The following is a 16244-nucleotide window of genomic DNA, read 5'->3' on the forward strand; positions in this document are numbered from 1 at the left end:
TACTGGAAAGATAGTGTGTGTATAAGTGAATACATCACTTTCAAATATAATCAGAATCTGCGGAAATGTATAGAAATCTAAAAATTTATTATATTGTGTCCGAATATAAACACAAAAGTCGGCAATCTTTTATGATGAGGTTGGTGGAACGCCTTAGGCTATCGAGAACTGGTTCTGCCAGGATAAGCAAAGCTCTGTGAAAAACACGCACTTAGCAACCAACATGATGTCATCAGTCTACATTCCACAGTAAAACTCCGCCCAGTCCTCTGGACATATTTTTTTTTTAGATACAGCTGGGGTTATTGACTAAAATTTAATTGGGGTTTCTTTTGTTTTAACAGTTTTTCCACGTACAGGTGTTTTATTTGCTGATTGCCCAGTAGGTGTAAAAAATTTTTTATAAAACTTCATATGGGGCGGCACGGTGGTGTAGTGGTTAGCGCTGTCGCCTCACAGCAAGAAGGTCCTGGGTTCGAGCCCCGGGGCCGGCGAGGGCCTTTCTGTGCGGAGTTTGCATGTTCTCCCCGTGTCCGCGTGGGTTTCCTCCGGGTGCTCCGGTTTCCCCCACAGTCCAAAGACATGCAGGTTAGGTTAACTGGTGACTCTAAATTGACCGTAGGTGTGAATGTGAGTGTGAATGGTTGTCTGTGTCTATGTGTCCCTGTGATGACCTGGCGACTTGTCCAGGGTGTACCCCGCCTTTCGCCCGTAGTCAGCTGGGATAGGCTCCAGCTTGCCTGCGACCCTGTAGAAGGATAAAGCGGCTAGAGATAATGAGATGAGATGAGATGAGAAAACTTCATATGCATTTTACCTGATTCAAAAAACATAATTCTTACAGAGCTAACAATGAAACAATGAGAAAGAAACAACACCAACAGGAAAAGTACTCACTTTTTACAATCACAGACAAAACGTTTCCTCAGAAAATGGAATTTTGGTCTCTCTCTCTCTCTTATACTTTGCCTTCTTCTCAGTTTCATTCCTTAGCTAAAAAATAATGATACTGCAATGTATAAAGCCATTGGGGCCAAAAGGAGAGCACTGGTACAGCACACCTGCTCAGCTCAACTCTGCAGAGCTTCCGGGGGCCTCTGGCAGTCGTCAGACCCCCAGACTGACTAGGATGACGCCTTCCATTTCCCACTTTCCTGGATCCGCCCCTGCTTACTGTCCTTTCTGTGGACCTTTGTAGCAAGTAAGAATATTAAGACCTATTCTTGTAGAGATTGAATAATAAATAAATATTCAGGCTAGCCTATTTATTATTCTTCATTATACAACAAAACTAGGTAGTGCTTCGTAAAGAGCCTCATCAATACCACTCAGGGTAAAATGGAAACAAAAGCCTAGGTTTAATGTTCCTTTCATAAAACTGCCCAATTAGTAAGAGAATTGTCGTCTTCATGCTGTGTGATGAATTTTATTCGCTCGATAGAACCGTCAAAAGCCATATTTCCAACAGTATCAACCACTTCTCGACAACTTCCAAATTCCAATGTCATCACAAGATTGGAAGCATCACAATGTTCACATTTGCACCTACAGTGGTGCTTGAAAGTTTGTGAACCCTTTAGAATTTTCTATATTTCTGCATAAATATGACCTCAAACATCATCAGATTTTCACACAAGTCCTAAAAGTAGATAAAGAGAACCCAGTTAAACAAATGAGACAAAAATATTATTCTTGGTCATTTATTTATTGAGGAAAATGATCCAATATTGCATATCTGTGAGTGGCAAAAGTATGTGAACCGTTGCTTTCAGTATCTTGTGTGACCCCCTTGTGCAGCAGTAACTGCAACTAAACGTTTCTGGTAACTGTTGATCAGTCCTGCACACCGGCTTGGAGGAATTTTAGCCCATTCCTCTGGACAGAACAGCTTCACCTCTGGGATGTTGGTGGGTTTCCTCACATGAACTGCTCGCTTCAGGTCCTTCCATAACATTTCGATTGGATTAAGGTCAGGACTTTGACTTGGCCATTCCAAAACATTAAATTTATTCTTCTTTAACCATTCTTTGGTAGAACGACTTGTGTGCTTAGGGTCGTTGTCTTACTGCATGACCCACCTTCTCTTGAGATTCAGTTCATGGACAGATGTCCTGACATTTTCCTTTAGAATTCGCTGGTCTAATTCAGAATTCATTGTTCCATCAATGATGGTAAGCCGTCCTGACCCAGATGCAGCAAAACAGGCCCAAACCATGATACTACCACCACCATGTTTCACAGATGGGATAAGGTTCTTATGCTGGAATGCAGTGTTTTTCCTTTCTGCAAACATAACACTTCTCATTTAAACCAAAAAGTTCTATTTTGGTCTCATCCATCCACAAAACATTTTTCCAATAGCCTTCTGGCTTGTCCACGTGATCTTTAGCAAACTGCAGATGAGTAGCAATGTTCTTTTTGGAGAGCAGTGGCTTTCTCCTTGCAACCCTGCCATGCACACCATTGTTGTTCAGTGTTCTCCTGATGGTGGACTCATGAACATTTAACATAAGCCAACATGAGAGAGGCCTTCAGTTGCTTAGAAGTTACCCTGGGGTCCTTTGTGACCTCGCCAACTATTACACGCCTTGCTCTTGGAGTGATTTTTGTTGGTCGCCCACTCCTGGGGAGGGTAACAATGGTCTTGAATTTCCTCCATTTGTACACAATCTGTCTGACTGTGGATTGGTGGAGTCCAAACTCTTTAGAAATGGTTTTGTAACCTTTTCCAGCCTGATGAGCATCAACAGCGCTTTTTTCTGAGGTCCTCAGAAATCTCCTTTGTTTGTGCCATGATACACTTCCACAAACGTGTTGTGAAGATCAGACTTTGATAGATCCCTGTTCTTTAAATAAAACAGGGTGCCCACTCACACCTGATTGTCATCCCATTGATAGAAAACACCTGACTCTAATTTCACCTTCAAATTCACTGCTAATCCTAGAGGTTCACATACTTTTGCCACTCACAGATATGTAACATTGGATAATTTTCCTCAATAAATAAATGACCGAGTATAATATTTTAGTCCCATTTGTTTAACTGGGTTCTCTTTATCTACTTTTAGGACTTGTGTGAAAATCTGATGTTTTAGGTGATATTTATGCAGAAATATAGAAAATTCTAAAGGGTTCATAAACTTTCAAGCACCACTGTATATATAGTAAAGTTAATACTAAAGCTGGTATTACCAGGCAACGCAAGCAACCATTCAGTCAGGAAAACCTGTATCTCCCATCTGATAGACGCTGAGATTGCAGAGAATTATGTGGCCCAACTCGGTGGGCACAAAAACCTTAAAAGTCTAGATGCCTATAAATCTGCTTCTGCTGGTCATCAAAGGAACATGTCAAAGATGCTCTCCAGATCAAACACACAACAAAGTCTACTGGTTCAGTCCTCCGCAAGTGCTAACTATTGTCAAGAATCTGCAAGTACTACAGCTTCTGGTTTCTTTTCTGGTGCTGACATTGGGAAGTTTGAAGGATGCATGTTCCATTTCAATTTCGCTGGTCCTAGCACAAGCGATACTTCATCTAGCTGTGCAACCAAGAGAAGGTGCTTCAACTTTCTTGACTCTGATTCAGATTAATAAAAAACATTTTCCTTTCTTCCAGGCAAACAGTGATTTCTTTGAAAAGATGGTTATGCGCACATTTTTGGCATTTTGTCGCCTAGATCAGGGAAGTGATCTAGATCAAGTTTTCTTTTCGGAAAATTCCAAGCTCCTGTAGCTTGTCAAACAGGTTTCTGATATCTATCTATCTACCTATCTATCTATACTGTGTATATCTATCTATCTATCTATCTATCTATCTATCTATCTATCTATCTATCTATCTATCTATCTATCTATCTATTTAAAAATAAATATATATTATTTACTATGATGAAAGCGCCTGGTTTTGTGTGGCCGAGATCAAGTTTTTTTTATTTTTGGAAAATTCCGAGCTGACAGCTTGTCAAACAGGTTTTTGACAAGCTTGTTGCAGGTTTATTCTAAATATGGTTTCCCTTTTGGGCGCTTTCATTTTCTGTTAGAATTTGGGAAAGAAAAAAAAAATATTATTAACCAGCTTAAGGTTGGTCCATATGATGAAATACTGTGACCTCGGCCTTGAATACTGACCTCGGCCCAGAGGCCTCGGTCAGTATTTTCAATACCTCAGTCACGGTATTTCACAATACGGACCTCCCAGCTGGTAAATAACATTAATTTTTTTTCTTTCCCAAATTCTAACAGAAAACGAGAGCGCCCGACAAGCGAAAACCGAGCTGAGGCGAGCCACCATTTTGAATCCTCATTCACAGCTGTGATGCCAATTGCTTCCTCCTCGGTATACAAGTGCACTTCCATGGCAGGAAAAAAACTACATTTTGCCGCCTATGTAGTCCCCTATTTATACAAAATTGAGTCATTCAGGATTCAGCCATCTTTTTGCTCGGCCTTAGCAACAATTACAGGTTTTTAGCTTTCTCCTGAAATGTTTTCTTTTATTTCTTCTTCCTCAGGGTAGTAAAACTCACTTTTGCTGTGAAGACTGTCGTTATCGCTATTCATGCTGTAAAATTAATGCTATTCTCCTGAGAAATGCGAAAATAAATGTTGACAAAAATTGCTACTATGTTTGTTGTTAATGTTGTTGTGAACGAGCGAGTCGCCATAGGTCCGTATCTGGGGTCCGTAACCAGGGTCCATATTGTAGGATACGGACCCACTCACCAGCCAATCAGAGTGCAGGATTTGATGGAAACTGGACTGCAAAAAAAATAATTAACAGTTATTCCATGAAATCAAGTCATACATAAGCTGATAGTTGATGAGGCGCGTAGCACCGAATTGTCTATAAGTCATGTACGACGAGATTGAGCGGAATAACTGTTTTATTCTATCCACATTTGAGAAACAAAGCATTTTCATTTTTTGCAAGTTCGATAAATAAAAACTTGATACAAAATCTCAGACAAAATAATTTCTGCTTAGAATGTAAACAACCCGGCAAAATGACAGGAGCAATTTGTGAAAAATGCAATAATAATTCATGAAAAATAAAAACGATATGTTCTTCCCGTCAAATATTTTTATTCCATATTTTGTTGCTTTTTTTTTAATTCACGTAGAGTTTTTATTTTGTCCTTGGTTGGTTCAGCAACACGTTCCACCATTTTGTTTTTCTCTACTCATTGTATATGAGCTGATATCCTAGTAGTAGAGTAGCCAATCAGAGCACGCGACTGTTCATATCCAGTGAATGTGGAAAGAATGTGGACAGTAAATTCCTGATATTTCACTCTGATGGCATCACTCCCAATGTTTTCCTCCTGCCCAGATGTGCATTGTCAAGATGAAAAACTGGATCAAATTTACAATTCTTTTGATTAACTTGCAGGTTTTTTTTTTTTTTTGTGGGTGCGTCCATATAATATAAAAAACCATTACACGGTGGCACGAAGATATGAAGTTTATCTTCTCATGTTGAAAATATTTCACTTGTTCACTTCACTCACTCGTGAAATATGTTCACCACTGGATAAACTTCATATCTTCACGCCACCGTATAATATCCTGTTTGTATCTGAACTAGTAATGTCCCCCTGTGACCTGAGTGCAGCAGACAACCGCAAACTCCTCAAAATACAGCAGCAGAATCACTAAACACATCACAAATATTTCAAACATTTTATTAAAAAATATTTTAAAAAGGTAGACCTGTTGTATAATTTTGTTTTAAATATTGGTTTATATAGTTGTGTATAAATAAATTTGTATGTAACTTCTCTGTTAGCATGATATTCAGACAATAAGACTCTTTGCATAGCTCAAAGGAAATGATCTAAAGTTTTCAGGAAGGAGGTTCGAATCTAATGAACCGTTTCTGAGATTGGGTTTGAAAAAGAATAGAACTGGAGTCAGCCACTAGAGGGCGACAGACACTTCAACATGGGAAAAATGGCGTCTTGTGAGTAAACCAGCACGTCAATGACGCCACCATGTTAGAGAGGGCAACTTTCCATGTTGAGCTTCAAGATTCTTAGTTCATGTGGTTAATATTTGGAGGTATATGTGAGGTTTGGTAAGATTAGTGAGTGGATTGGTATAGACAGGGCTAATCTTTCTACAGGAGCATGTACATATATTTGAAATATTGTCTTATGGTAAAACTGTCTTGTTTTACCTCATAACTAATAATCAAATCAGAATGAATTTGGAATCTAACATTTTGGCTGCATCTCCCTGTTATTATCCCTTGAACTGATTCAACAAACATCATTCTGAGCTAGCTAACAATTAAAAAACAGTAAAAGTGCATAAAACTTTTTTTTAAATAATGGAAAAAGCTTTTAAATTTCATTTGAAAGGGGGAAAAAAGGTTACTGCATTGTGGAAGGCCGTTAGGGTCAAATGGGGGGCGAGCTGGTACAATTATGATTAAAAAATTTTTTTGGGGGGAAGGGGAGTTGAACGTTTGAGTTAAATATCTCAGTGATCATCATGCTTAGGTTTGCTTTATCTTGAGCCAATGTGACGATTTCAATTGCTGTTACTGGACTGTGGAATGCCATTAGGGTCAAACAGGGGTGGGCGGGCTGGTACAATTGTAATTTTTTTTTGGGGGGGAAGGGGGGTTGAACGGTTGGGGTTTGAGTTAAATATCTCAGTGATCATCATGCTTATTTTTGCTTTATCTTGAGCCAATATGTCAATTGCAATTGCTGTACAAGTTCCTGTGCCTTGAACAGCAGCACAACAGCAACGCAAGCAGACAACTCCAAATAAAGTATTTAATTTTTTTTTGCAGTCCGGTTTTCATCAAATCATGCGCTCTGAGTGGCTCACCCATGTGTCAAAAGGGGGGATGGTAGCAGAAGTAACAAAGAGATGGTTCACAAAGGGGTTTTCAAATTATGCTGCAAAATTTTGCAAGCAATGCTTGATATGCGCACAAAATAATGCAGGTCAAGGTATCAAACTAACTCAAGCAGCACACCCAATACCAGGCAAACCGTTTGATCATCTCCAAATGGACTTCATTGAACTGACACCTAGTGAAGGGAAAAGGTGTTGCCTGGTAATAGTTGACATGTTTTCAAAATGGGTTGAAGTATTTCCCACAGCTAAACAAGACTCAGAGGCAGTAGTCAAAGCACTCCTGAGAGATATAATTCCTAGGTGGGGTATACCTAACAAAATCTCAAGTGACAATGGAACACCCTTTGTTAATGCAGCCCTAAAGAAAATAGGAGCATTCCTAAGGATAGACCTGAAACAACATTATGCCTATCATCCTGCCAGTGTGGGAGCAGTAGAGAGGGAAAATGGGTCACTTAAAAATAAACTAAGCAAAGCTTGTGCAGAAACAGGGCTAGGATGGACAAAGGTCCTCCCTGTAGTACTCACACAAATGTGACCCCTCACCGAATCCAGGGACACATGTCGGCCGAAACGAATCCGAGATAATCGCAAAAGAAGCATTTTTTTTTCAAAATTTGTGATTTTTGCTTTTTTCCATCATGTGCAAGTTGAGATCTTGAAGAATGCAATCAGTATTTCAGATAATAGATTGTTTTGTTGGAAAAGCATACATTTTTTGTTGCAAATTGTCTCATTTTTGTCAGGACTGTAGCCTGCTGGGGGGTGTGGGTAAATTACCATATGGGCCATTCACATGATGATTTAGTCTTTTGGGGTTTTTTTTCCGCGAATCAGCTGTATGATCCGAGTTGAGCGCATGGCTACTTAACCTGCATACAGGCGTGTAATTTCACTATGGAATGAGTTACTAAACAGAGCGCAGAGGAGCCGACACACCGCGAAGCAAACAGACACACGGTATTTACATCGGAGATAACCATTTCTAGCAAAAAAAAATGCAACCTCGTTTTCCAGATTGAATGGAATACTTGAATGATCGGATGATACACGGACCGTTCTAGGATGACATTCCATCGGAGGCATTGGTGTGTGCAAGGCGACGTTTCTCTTTCCGATGGGGTAAGTTTATTAATCTAAGGCTGTGTGGTTATTTTTGCATGTAACGGAGAGTGTTGTGGTTTGGTTAAGCCTAGGTCACAACCGGACGTACGATTTTTTGGCCGTGTGATTTTTGGCGTTTCCCAAATCCCTGCGTTTTTTTTTTGTTCATGGAGAAAGACGCGCGTTGGCCGTAAGTTTGTCTTGCAACCTGAAAAAAACGTAAGCGCCCGTAGAATTTGTTTGACATGACAAAGAACCTCTGCGGCCGGTCTGCGGCTCGAAAATCAGCACGTCACACGCGTGCTCTCGTGCTTTTCACACGCGCGCTCTCGTGCGTTTCATGCGCGCTCTCCGTGCGTTTCTTGCGTTTTTTGCATGTAGACCAGCCGTAGGAGCACATACTGTACGGCCGGTTGTGACCGAAGCTTTACATGAAACTAGCATTGTGTTAGTTGTGTCATCATTGTGCTATCTTTCTTTCTTACGGTGTGAGTAATTTTTCAACCACAAAACATTAAAGTATAATTTAGGACTTATTTTTGTACTTCATAATTGTGTTGGGCATACTTTGCATGGAAGGAAAATTGACGTGGTGATCTTTGTTTACATGAAAGTAGCATCATGCTAGCTAGTAGGGGGTAGGGCTTTCCTTAATGTCATGCAAATGAGCACCATTATGTGCCCGCCCTACACCCAGAGTAGCTGAGATGGAAAACTTTGAGGGCGATTTTCTCCCTTTTCTGTTTTAAGAAGTATACACTTTCAAAAGGCCACACATTCTTCAAATATTGTCAGATCTCCACATGGAAGGCATCATTGGAAAGCTTAGAAACTGTACTTTCTGAATCTGTCAATAACTCAAAATGCCCCTGGGCAGACATGTGTCCCTGGATTCTGTGATCTGCCACAAATGAGGATGCAAACTAAGCCTAAACATGGATTAAGCCCATTCGAAATTCTGTTTGGACGAGTACCCAACACGGGGATAGGGCCAGCTCAAGGAACCCTGCCGGACACCACACTGTGTGATGATGCAATGTTGAATTACTGTGCAATGTTGTCCTCTGCTTTGAAATCTATCCACAAACAGGTAAAAGAAGCACTTCCCAAACCCGCTGAGGGACCGCTGCACGATCTACAACCAGGGGATTGGATCGTGGTGAAGGACTTCTGATGAACCAAGTGGAACAAGCCACAGTGGAATGGCCCATTCCAGGTCCTGCTCACGACCCCAACGGCAGTGAAGGTCACAGGCAGAGTGACGTGGATCCACGCTAGCCACTGCAGGAGGGTTCCTGAACCGGCTGAGCAGGAGGAAGAGGAAGGCCTAAGTGACCCAGACGCTGACTAAAGCTCGTGAGGAAGAAAGGCATCACTGCATGGAACAGTGCGAGTATCACATCAATCATGCACGCACCCTCAATAAGGAAGAGTATTTCAGTGTCTAGCCGATAGACAAGTCTTAGGGTTTTGAGTTTCCTCCAAGTCCCGGTGAGGTGGGACAGGGGCTGATATGGTGTGCCCGCCCTCTGAGCACCAATACACGTCAAGAAGGGCAAGGGTTAACTCGGTAACATCACTGAGGCACTGAACAAGATGCACAAGGTTGCTGAACAATTACGAGCAGATGAACATGGAGGAGTTGAAGACAGCTGATTGTGTTGGTTTAGTGGATCGAAGACTCTAATTCCATCCACAATACCGGTCCTGGGCTTGGTGATTGTGATGCTACGTTTGCTCCCTGTTTTCTGTCAATGTTGTATATCTGTGTTTCAGAGGCAGCTGACAAATATTGGTTACCAGATGGTGAAAATGGACTCAGGCGACTTACCTGACTGGCCTCCAAACCCACACGAAGACTATAACCCACCGTTCGATGACATCAGCACAGTTGACATGAAATTAGCCTGAACTTAAAACATTTTCATTTGTGGTTGTTTCCTGTTCTATTATTCTTGATCTATGTATATGGCTTGCTAGCATTTATTTAAGATGTCTATGTCTTATAAAAAAAACAGCCTTAGCATTATCCCTGTACACTCAATGACATGTTAAGTCGAATCTCTCTGAGAACTCTTATCACTGAAACTGTGTACAGTTCTTTTCTTTCTTTAGCAATTATTAGCCTGTAGGATAAAAAGGGGGGAGAATGTGAGAGAAATTTAGTGGATGAATATTCCTATTCTCTGTGTTTCTGTGTGTTGAGCTCAAGTGGCCTAATATACTGAGAAAGATGTTTTTTCCAATGTTGTAATCACTTTTCTGTGGCTTTGGTGATAAGCAGGGTGCCTGAGTTCTCCATAACTACGCATCCGCCTGCACATACCAGAGCACGCCAGGTGCACGCTTTAACAAAGCTTCATAGAAAATCTTAAACCAATCACGTGAAGATGCAAGCAGTAAGCGAATGCCTTTAGAGTATAATAGATAACAGCCACTAAAACACAACTCAGTGCATGTACTCTCTGCATCATCAGAAGTGGTGTCTTCTTCTATTCTTCTCTTTCCTTTCCTATTTTATATATCTGTGAAATGATCTACTATAATAAATAACTGAAAAGACGACTGCTAAGCGTTTTGAAGTGTTTATTAGAAATTTCCATTACAGTACATACAAGGAATGTGTATTAACATAGAAATATTTAGAATTACAGTTCTACTTACTATATTGATTTTTCTGTTTGCAGTAAAATGTTTTGAAATTATTGCATCATTGAAAAGCCCAAAGACAGAATTGCTTTGTACTAGATGGCAAAGAATGCAAGCCCTACACCGACTATGATTAGTAGATGCAAAAATGAATAATAAAAGAGATTATGATTGTAATAAAATTTAAAAACACAAAACAACTTTTTAAAGACATGTTTCGGCATATCCTATGCCATCTTCAGTTTCCTGAGGAATCCTATGCTTTATCTTAATTTTTTAATTGGTGTTGTAGTTGGTTGATTGGTTCATGGTGTATATATTGTCATGTGATGTAAGACTAGTAATTCCTTATTAAACTGAAGACGGCATGAGATATGCTGAAACATGTCTTTAAAAAAGTTTTGTGTTTTTAAAATTTCTCTTAATTTTATTGCTATCAGTCAATATATTCAATAAGATCAATAACACATTTCTTATTTTTCCTGCACACTACAAGCATCTGATACGACCTAATTCCATCACACAGATTAGAGCAGCGGTGTGAAACTCAGGGGTAACAGGCCACAATACACTTAGTCCCATGTCAAATCAGCCAGATTGAATATATTTCACTTACAAAACAAATGAACAATTCATTACTATTACCATATTCACATCCAAATTGCGGTTTTACCAAGCAGTGTCTTGCATAAATATTCACCCCCTTGACTTTTCCGCATTTTTTAGTGTTACAAACTGGAATGGATTTAATTGGGATTATATTGGACGAATATGTGGATTTAATGAGGAAATGGACTCTGATATGATGATATGTAAAACTGGTAGCTTGTTATTGGAAAATTACTGATCAATTAATTGGTCTATTTTGCTCTCGAGTTGAAAAACAGATACAAGCTTTGTTAATATCTTGCGGTTTGGTTTTGCTTCACAAGGCAGTAGTTACTGAGAATATTTTAGATTTATTTTCTGTGCCTGTTTTACACTCCTGGACTGGAGGACGGCAACATTACTGAATTTTCCAAACTTACATGATCAGACAGATATATGCTTTGATTTTTGTGTTACTGAATGGAACAACGGCCAGGCACATGAACTGCTCGTGTAAGTGCTCCTAACATGGTAGCTGCAAACTGTGGTCCGAGCAGTGCAATGGTGGAAAAAAGTGCAGGTCCCAATGTTGCTCCAGCTCCAGCGCCTCCCAAAAAAATGACGAGGTACTTCAGAACAGTGAAATAATTTTCATCGTAATACCATCTGCTTTCATCTTCCTTTGAAGCTTTTTCTCTCTCTTCTTGTTCTCTTCTCTGCTCTTCTTCCTTGCTACATTTTTCCACGTCCCTTTTCTTTTTTTCACTTTCTTTTATCTTTAATTCCATCTCTTTCTCCAGCTCTCTGAGGCTGTTTTCTGCAGTCATTAGAGATTCCTGCAGCAACTGCTGCTCTCCATAAGGTTTTTCATGTTTTTTGAGAATTTCTGCTGTTAATTGGCCGATTTTACCCTGGATTTGACTCCTGCATCTTTCTATCTCCTCCTTGTCTTTCTCCAAGGCTTTCATGATATCAGCCTTGCGACGTTCAGCCATCCGTTTTACTTCCTGCTTGGCCTTCTGAATTGATGCATTTAGTTTTTCTTGCTTTTTCTGTTCCAACATTCCCAGTGCTTTCTCCACAACCTTTGTTTCCTCGTTGGTGAAGTGACCATAGTTGTTCTGTTTCAGCATCTCATCCAGCTTCTTCAGAGCCGTTCCACCTGGTCCCGGTTCTCTGGGTTCTTGTTGTTGAAAGCCAAGAAACGGCTACCGAATCGTGCAATGACATCCTGGATTCTTTGGTCCTGTTCGGATATAAACTGCTCAATTGTCTGTCCTTCCAGCTCGTCTTCACGGGTAAATATGATGATTGTGTGGTCACTGATTTTCTCCTCGAAAACTGCCTCAATCATATCTAAAGTCTTCTGCTGCTCCTCTGTGAAGCGAGCGATTGGTATGATGAGCAGAAATGCATGTGGTCCAGGTGAACACATGGCCAGACATCTTAGCACTTCATCTGCTACCTCACTTTGCTGGAGGGAGGTGTCAAACCAGCCAGGAGTGTCAATCAGTGCCAGGCTCCGCCCCTGAACTTCTCCACATTCCTTCTGGCATTTGTTTGTCACTGAGCTCATGCTCACTTTAGACGGGAAGCATTTTTTACCCAAGATGGTGTTTCCAGTGGCACTTTTACCTGAACCTGTTCTGCCCAGCAGCACCAACCGTCGCCGAGTTCCTGGGGACTGAACGGCTCCATGGAGACTGGTGGAGTTTCGCCTCATCTCTGGATGCTGTTTGGACAGAAAGGCGACCTTATATTTTAGTAACACCAACAGAATAGTGTAGGATATATATGTATAAATCTATTAGTCTCCGTATCTCTACATTAGCAATTTAAACTGCATATGAAGTGATTTTTTTTCAAACATACAACTGCAAAGTTTAAGACAACAGTCATAAAAACTGATGTTTTTACGACACAAAGAATCTTCATGGGTTTACAAAAATATTGTCTGTTTTTAAGTCGCAGCCAAAATGCATCATACAGCACTGCTAAGACGTCACGCTGATTACAAACTTACTATCACATTTCACTACGGCAGACAGTAAACCCAAACAAAGAGGAGGTCGATATTGTGTCATCAGAGCACTAAATAATGTGAGTTATATGAACATAAATTTTACCCCGGTACATGGATGCATCAGTTCCCATCCAATCCACCTCTGAGACAAAACCGGGTCATGTTTGTGCAGCGGCATCTACCGGACTTTCATGAACTTCTGAGCAAATACACTGTGCTATGTTCAGCACATTTTGAAGACGGCTGTTATGAAAGAAGGTATTCTACCTTAATGGTTGGTGAAAATAAACTACACGCCATCCTGTGAAGAGAGTCCATACCAACCAGAGACTCTGTCATGATAAAGCCATCAGAAATCACCAGTGAACACCAAGAAAAACCTAAGTAAGTTTATATCCTAAAATGTTATATTTTCTGTCAATAGCAATCGAACAATCTGAGTCACATGATTTATTATTCTTATTGTCCTTTCTGTGGACCAAATTTGTTGCAAGTAAGAATATTAAGACCTATTCTTGTCGAGATGGAATAATAAATAAACAGTCAGGCTAGCCTATTTCTCTCATCTCATCTCATTATCTCTAGCCGCTTTATCCTGTTCTACAGGGTCGCAGGCAAGCTGGAGCCTATCCCAGCTGACTACAGGCGAAAGGCGGGGTACACCCTGGACAAGTTGCCAGGTCATCACAGGGCTGACACATAGACACAGACAACCATTCACACTCACATTCACACCTACGGTCAATTTAGAGTCACCAGTTAACCTAAACTGCATGTCTTTGGACTGTGGGGGAAACCGGAGCACCCGGAGGAAACCCACGCGGACACGGGGAGAACATGCAAACTCCGCACAGAAAGGCCCTCGCCGGCCACGGGGCTTGAACATGGACCTTCTTGCTGTGAGGCGACAGCGCTAACCACTACACCACCGTGCCGCTCGGCTAGCCTATTTATTATTCATTATGCAACAAAACTAGGTGGTGCTTCATAAAGAGCCTCATTAATACTACTAAAGGTAAAATGGAAATGAAAGCCTAGGTTTCATGTTAGTTTCATAAAACTGCCTAATTACTAAGAGAATTGTCGTCTTCATGCTGTGTGATGCATTTTATTCGCTCGATAGAACCATCAAAAGCCATATTTCCAACAGCATCAACCACTTCTCGACAGCAGCCAAATTCCAATGTCCTCACAAGATTGGAAGCATCACAATGTTCACACTTGCACCTATATATAATAAAAATTATATTCATAACATTTTAAGCAAACAGCCGGCTCACCACACTAGAGATCAGACTGTCAGTCATACAAATGCCGCTGCACACGACATACAATTTATGTTTTGCTTTTCCTTTCCTTCAAATAATCTGTTTATTCAAATAATGTAATTTAAAATGAACCAAGCCTGAACTGCTCCTGTTCCTTCATAATATGCTTCTAATACTGTTTGACTAAGACCATCAATATCAGCTTGTTCATCCATATTGTTGTCTTGGTCTTGCTCTTTGTGAGTGGTTCATCTTTATATGGTGCATACTGGCTGTGAAAAACGTCGTAGTCTGCTTCTGCTTCATTTGAACTAAATCATCATCATAAAACATCAACTACATTCAGTATAAAAATCTGGGTGGTATTTTTTGTCCCTGTGTAGATATGTAGTAGGAACACGTACTCTAACATCTTGGAAATCCCATTTCTCGGATAATCTCTTCAGCTATGACGCTGTATTGGTAACGATCAAGAACTTGGTATGCCATTTTCTTAGCTACTGGAAAGACAGTGTGTGTATAAATGGCAATATCACTTTCAAATATAACCAGAATTTGCAGAAATGTATAGAAATCTAAACATTTATTATACTGTGTCCGAATATAAATTAGATTAGACTTTACTGATCCCTTTGGGAGGGTTCCCTCAGGGAAATTAAGATTCCAGCAGCATCATTACAGGATAATAGAGAATAGAAAATAGAGAAAAAAACTTCTAGATAAATTCAATTAAATATTGCAAAAGTCGGGAGTATTTTATTATTAGGAGAACTGGTTCTACCAGTTTATACATTTTATATATATATATATATATATATATATATATATATATATATATATATATATATATATATATATACACATACACACAGCTGGGGTTATTGACTAAAATTTAATTGGGGTTTCTTTTGTTTTCACAGATTTTCCACAGACAAGTGTTTCTTTGCTTATTGCCCAGTAGGTAAAAAACAAACTAAAAAACAAACATCGCTTCATATGCATTTTAACTTTTGCAACAAACATCATTCCTACAGAACTAACAAAGAGAGAAACAACAACAACAGGAAAAGTGCATAACTACTCACTTTTTAAAATCACAGAAAAAAACTTTCCTCAGAAAACAGAATTTTGCTTCTCTCTCTCTCTGTCTTGTGTAGCCTTCTTCTGAATTTAACTTCCTCCTTCTTCTGAATTTAACTTCCTCCTGAAAGAGTAATGAGACAACAGTGTGTACAGCCAATGCGGCCAAAAGGAGAGAGCTGGTCCAGCACACCTGCTCAACTCAACCCAACCCAACTTTATTGTCATTCTTCCACATACACAGTATACAGCAGAAGGGAACGTCGTTCTCAATAGACCAAGGTGCTTAGATCAGTGGTTCCCAAACTTTTTTTTCTCAAGCCCCCCTTTGATGATATAAGAACATTGTAAGCCCCCCACCCCTCACCGCACCCGATCCCACCCACCCCAAATCTATCGCACCTTCTTTGTTTTGAATAAATTGAATAATATATAAAACACTATATAAAGATCTTTCTAAAATATGTACATATCACTTCACATTTCAATTTCACAGTTTTTATTGTTTGTTATGCTGAAAACTAGCAATACTAACAAACTTTAAATTGAACTCTAGTATTCATTCAGCATTCAGACAGTATTACATTCTTGAATATGTATTCAGGTAAATTTAACTTCATGTTTTAACATTTAATTGAGGAACAGTGCAACACCAACAAA

The 16244-nt window shown here is 39.9% G+C and overlaps 1 pseudogene; it reads right to left on the reverse strand.

The window, feature by feature from the left end:
* Positions 1-11686: 11686 nt before the first annotated feature.
* LOC132871314 (GTPase IMAP family member 9-like) lies at positions 11687-15611 on the reverse strand (annotated as a pseudogene).
* Between the last annotated feature and the right edge of the window lie 633 nt (positions 15612-16244).

Source organism: Neoarius graeffei, chromosome 23 (assembly GCF_027579695.1).
Source record: "Neoarius graeffei isolate fNeoGra1 chromosome 23, fNeoGra1.pri, whole genome shotgun sequence".
Taxonomy (NCBI): Eukaryota; Metazoa; Chordata; class Actinopteri; order Siluriformes; family Ariidae; genus Neoarius; species Neoarius graeffei.